Raw genomic sequence first — 6,103 nt, 5'->3', positions numbered from 1 at the left:
GATAAGGTGACAATTTAAGAAATGTAAGCATCCAGCTTCCTAAATCAATGGGAGCAAATCACTGCCAAATAAATTAGGTTTAAAATATTGTGTTTATTGCTTTAGAAATTGAGTGAATCTTTTTCTACTATAACATTTTGCAATAGGGTCAATTATTTTAATTTACATGTACTTACATGTCTGAACAAAAGCACAGATTATTGGCAAAAAATGCCAAAATTATTGATGAATTCTAATGCCAAATTTAATCCGCATCTGGTGAGAGCAGTAAGATGGGCTACATTGCTGCAGCAGTTACAAATTAAAATAATCATTCAGGAGATGCACAGGATGGGATTCACTTCACCTGCCTTCTCATGACTACAGTACAGACAGGTATAGAACTCTAAGCTAGTAATTCAGGATTTCCCTTATATACAGAGGGAGAAAATAGCCAATTTCATGCTACTGACCTATGGCATCCAACCTGCTTCAGGTGCCAACATTAAGATGAGACAAACAATTCTTTAGAAACATCTGTTTTATTCTACTGATTATATGAAAGGGGCCTAAATGGGTAGCTCAGAAAATTTCTCTGCTGCTCAGAGGCATTCCATCCATATTAATTTATGTAAAAACCATGGTGCAACTCACCAAGCTGAAACTTAAGTGTTGCAGACAGAGAGAAAATATATTTCTCCATTAGCTACAAAACTGCCTTGTCTCTTCTGGAGATCATCAGCCATCTTAGCTCCATAATGCTAATCCTTTCCTAGATAATGGTGATTTCTCTCCAGTGAACTAGCCAATGGGAAGATACAAACCTCTAGGCATTTAAGGGCTACATCATGATACATGTATAGAAATGGCCTGAATAAAGGTCAATGCCTACTTCTGGCATGTGCATCTCTTGTGAGCTTGATTCGTAGCGCAAATATTCCTTGAGGGTCAACCCTGGGATAGGTTTAAATAGCCACTCGTGATGAGTGGCTATTTCCTTGGCATTTTCCCTGATCCTCACAAATTGCATTTTTTTTTCCAGCAGAGTATCCTTAACTGTGAAAATTGCCAGAACTGATTCTCTTTCCCTCTAATGCAAGAAATAGAATGTTAGCATGTAGAAGAAAACTATGTTGAGAAACATGAGGAAGAAACATGTTGAGAAACTCAGAAAAGCATCCACATTTCATTACATATGAAGATTTTGTGGCATGTCTTAGGAAATATTCTATATAAAGTAACAAAAATCTTCATACTATGACATCATGTCCTTGAATACTTGATTCCAGTTTCCTTTCTGTCTCTATTCATGTTCTTATCTTCTTTTACCCCATGCAGACCTATGTTTCTTACAGCCATTATTCCTACTGTTTTCTTTCTTACTCCACTATGGACTTAGTTCCTTCCATGTCTCTCAGGCTTTGAATAGTGCCTTCTCTTTCTCTGAGAAGTGTGGTCCTCTACAGATTCCGGTGCATGATCAGATTCTTTCTAGAAACTTTCAAGTACTCATCTGTTCAGCGTTAACCACTCCATTCTTTCCCTTTTGTTTTAAATTGTCATCACAAAAATTCTTTTCTGTCTGGGTTACAGTTTATCTTCTATGGGGTGGGATGTTATCTTTCATGTTCCTCTAATGTGCCACATGCGCTTACACTCATATATATTTGCATGCTTGAACATAATTTTGAATAACTATTTAAAGAGTAGCCAGAGTAATATGCATAGAGCATGCCACAATACCAAAATATATTACAAAATCATACAAATAAATATAAGTGAACATGAAGAAACCTTTCTGAACAGATGTTATCAATTACTAACATTATCTTTCATCACGTGCTGTGCCTTCTCTGTGTCTGCTTTCCGAATTTGTATAAATGGCAGAAACACCTAGAGATGAATTTTGCTAAGAAACCTGAGCATTCAAAGAAGCATCAGTTAAAAGTGTGGGAAAAAAATGTTGCAAATATTTATGTTAGGGATCCATAGAACCAAAAGTTAAACCCTTATTTCACTACAATGGTGGTCTCAGTCACCATTAACCTTCACCACTCAAAGGGTGGATGGACAATCTGTGATTTTTTTTCTGGATATGCTTGTCAAACTGAACAATGTTTTTTTTCAGGTATTTTTTTCATTGCACACTGTCATCTCTATTTTAGTTTAAAGTCATTCAGGCATCACCAAAAGCTTTTGATAAAGAAACTCTTTAGACATATTAGTCTCAATACGTGTTTAGACTAATACATCTAAAGAGTTTCTTTACCTAAAAGGGCCCTATTGAGCTTCTGGGATAGTAAGGATGTACCTAAACTGTGTAACACAGGCACTCAGCAGTGCACCTGCATTCCTGGTTACTCCATCATACAGCGTCAGCGTTCTGTGGGAATACACCACAGGCCGAGCTTTGCATAAGATTTTCATGCTCTCGGACCCAAGTTTATACATAGGCCTAGTGCACACTGACATGGAAAAACTGAAAAAGCCCTTTAGTTGCAAACTGATTCCATTATGGGAAGTAATAGCAGTGTATATCCTATGAGCACTTATTTATTATTTTAGATAAAGCATCTCATATACCTGGGAATGTTGTGTTTGCCCCAGGTAGCCTCAGGACTAACAATGGTGAGACTATTTAAGACATCTTTTTTGTGGAGAGAGCTCTTCTCCCTTGTGAAAGGGTATGCTAAGCAGCAACGACATTCTTACTACCCCAATACTTGGACCAAACCCATATCCCACAGCAAAAGTGAGATTATAAAGATTCAGCATTAAATAAATGCACTGCTTTGTTGGATAAAAGCATACGGGGCTGATGAACTATTTCATTGGCCTACTTTTTATTACAGCTCTGAAATACTCTTCTTGATGGGTATAACTAAGGGTCCTACAGTCAAACAAATTTTGAATAAAACTATGGCCAACACAAGTGGCAGCTCTGAAGACCTTATTTCCTTGGGCATAAGCAACTGCACTACGAAATTCTACTGACCAAGAAAGATTCTTTTCCAAGCCTATTTTTGTGCTCCTCCTGTTCCTGAAATTCAGCCCTGTCAAACTTATGATTCACAGTGACAGTCTGCTGCTTTCCAAGAAAATTTGAATCTCAGTTTAGGTACTGAAATAGAAATAGGTGAATAGGTGCCAAGGACAATGATAACCACACTTACAGGCCTACCATAAATCAGGAAGTTTTTCCTAAGACAAGACAGAACGTTTAATTAAGTGTAAAATATTGACTTGTGTGGATAAAGAACATGTGTAGAAAGAATGTCTAGCAGAATTACTGCATGGGAAAAGTACAGAACCCTTCAACTGAGTCCAGCTCTCATTTGTTGCCTTTACTGCTTATTTCTGATGGTTTGGAAGTAACATAATAAATAGAAAATTTACTGCAGTCATCTAGACAGCAGTTTTTAATGCAATAATAAAACCAGATTTGATATATCTTCCTTTGTTATTTATGTCAGTGAAAGAGCCAGTAAATGTACAGCAATGTAACTAAGAGCATAATTTGCCCTACTAGCTGGAAAAATCAAAGCTGCAGGGAATATACAGAATGAAAAACCCATACCCAGTAGACAAAAAGGTTAGACTCCCAGATTGCCATGTCTCTGTCCATCTTCACTTCTTAAACTGTATACCCTTCATAAAAAAGCTGTCTCCTACTGGTTGATTTTAAGACACTTCATCCAAAGGTGGCTGCTAGGATCGCTAAGAGCATTAAACATAGATAATAATAAATATTGTACAATGATTACTTGTGTTGTCCTATGCTATGCTGTATGTCAGAAACAAATAATGATATTTCATTGAAACAAGTAATCCAAAGAGTGTACCAAGTTTGGGATTTCTAATATAAATATTTTATTAAGATTCGGATATTTCTGGAAACTTAAAGACTTACTTGCCTTTGTTTTAGTAGTCAGTAAGAAAGCAGTGAACTTAAAATGACTAAAAGCTATTTTTTTAAAAGAGATTTTACATTACTTTTGAAGTTCTGTATAACCATGAAAAAACAATTTTTACTATAATTTAATTTTTCTGGATGGGTGCATCTGGCAGATAAGAGATCTGAAAATGGGATTCCTTCCAGTGCTGTAAGAGGGTCTTGGATAAAACTGGACAATTCCTCTCTAACCCTGTGCAGTCAAAAGAATTGGTTCTATACTCAGAGATATCTCTCTGTTTCTAAAGTTGCTTACACTTCCCTTGATTTAAATAGCTGTATGAAATCCTAACTAATCTACAAGGAAAAACAACAACAACAAAAAAAACTTGAATAAAAATAAATTTTAAAAAAACCAAACAAAAGAAAAACAAACATTCCCCCCCCCCACCAAACAGCACTCATTGCTGTCTCAATAAATTCTTTTGAATAGAAAATAAAGATCCTACAAACACCAGATAAACAATACAATTTCTTATGTAATACTTCATTTGTAGCAATCAACATTTACATTTGATGGAATTCAGTTCCTCAGGATGTTAAAATGGTTCTTATCTGCATTTAATTGATAAAACTATCTTTTAAAATGCTAAGTATCTGTTCCATGACATTATGCTTTTCACATTAGATAAAGCCAATGACAAGAAAATGGTTCACTCCAGAAATGTAAACATCTACAGAAGTAATGCTTCAGAACAGACTGAAAGTACATAATAATGTTTACCACTTCCCATGATTCCATTTGTGTATCTCAGATCATTCTGTATATATTAGGAAAATTAGCCATGCGATTTCTGACATTTTTTTCACTTTATAGATACTGTTGCCAGGTTTACTTAATCTGGGCAGTATCTACACCTATCACAGAGCATTCCTCTCAGAAATCTTCCTGAAACTTCCTAGTGGAATGGTTTCCATTAAAGGAGAACTAAACTAAGGTCAAAATTTGCTGTAAAACACACTTTTGTATTTTCAAGCGCCTTCCAGGTCACTCCAGAAGACCATGATATGTTTGTGAGATGGCTAGCAACATCCACTTTGTCTTTAGAATTACCAATAAATAGATATTTTAACGAGCAAGAGACACTTTTTATTCAGGTCAGAAATCAGCAGATTTCACAATGTGTAAAAGAATAGTCTAGAACATTGAGCGATAAACCCATGGACTTGGAACATACAGGAGTCAGTGATGAGGCTTGAACAAGGTAGGCACAGGAACATAATTCCATACTAATTGTGTCTCTGAAATATTTTTATTTTTAGGACAGGTGATTAAACTGTGGAGAGCTTCAGAATATTAGTTTTCTGATGAGAGCTAGAGAAATTTCAGTGTCTGATTGTAAAAGACAGAACAGTTAGGGTCGTCTCCATGCTTATTTAATCCTGAGCACATAAGAAACAGGAGACAATAAGGCATGCATGATTCATTTTGGAAATGGGCAAGTCCGGAGAGTTCCTAATGAGACTGCAGTGCATAAATACATACAATATGGCAGAAAAGTCACTGGTTCAGAATTCTTGTTCAGAAATATAAACTTCTAAAATTGTTGTGAGAATTCCTGAAATTTCTTCTGACAGGAAGGACATGCTAGGGCAAGCAAGGATTGTAACTGCTCTCACATGCTCCGAGGTCCCCATGCTGACCTTTTATAAGTGAACACTTTTTTCAGCATGATCAGCAGTGTTGTACCAGTTATTCAGCTGTTAATGAAGAAAAACTTAGCTGTTAAAACCCAGTACTCTTTAGAAAGAAAGAGAGAAGAGGAACGTGTCGCAGGTATAGCAAATAACAAAAGAAAATGGGCATAAATTAACCAATGACAGTGTAACCCAATTTTCTCTCTCTTTACCTATCTTCACAAATTCTGTGGGCCATGTCAGGAAGGAAGAGGATACTTTTATAAATACTATTTTTAGTATTTTACAGTGTGAATAATCATAATATTAATATATTATTATAATGTATACAATATATCTATTTATAATTCACAACCATAAAGTAAATGTATCATCATGCCTCTAGGTCTTTCCCCTAAATGTTGCTGGTAACAGTGAATTAAATATAGTTACAAACTAGCTACTTTTCTTTTTCTTGCTACTTTAAGCTCTATTAAGAACATTTTTAAAGTTCTACTGACCTCTGTAGACACTAAAACACAACAGAAAATTCTC

Source organism: Corvus hawaiiensis, chromosome 3 (genome assembly GCF_020740725.1).
Source record: "Corvus hawaiiensis isolate bCorHaw1 chromosome 3, bCorHaw1.pri.cur, whole genome shotgun sequence".
NCBI lineage: Eukaryota > Metazoa > Chordata > Aves > Passeriformes > Corvidae > Corvus > Corvus hawaiiensis.
This window is presented reverse-complemented; position numbering follows the sequence as displayed.